The following is a 204-nucleotide window of genomic DNA, read 5'->3' as shown; positions in this document are numbered from 1 at the left end:
TTCCCCCCCCCCCCCCTCTCTCTTTAAGAGAGGTAAACCCCATTTTGGTAAAATAAAGTGCTGCTCTCTTCGAGAAAAGGTACGTAAAGTCCACATGGCTTATATTCTTTGGATGCCAAACTGAGGCTAGTTTAATCATATCAGTAGCATCTAAAGCTCAGTCTTTTGATTTTTTTCACTATACTTTATGCCTGCGCTATACCT

Source organism: Calidris pugnax, unplaced genomic scaffold (genome assembly GCF_001431845.1).
Source record: "Calidris pugnax isolate Ruff unplaced genomic scaffold, ASM143184v1 scaffold209, whole genome shotgun sequence".
Taxonomy (NCBI): Eukaryota; Metazoa; Chordata; class Aves; order Charadriiformes; family Scolopacidae; genus Calidris; species Calidris pugnax.
The sequence above is the reverse complement of the archived record's forward strand: the minus strand, read 5'-3'. Positions refer to the sequence as shown.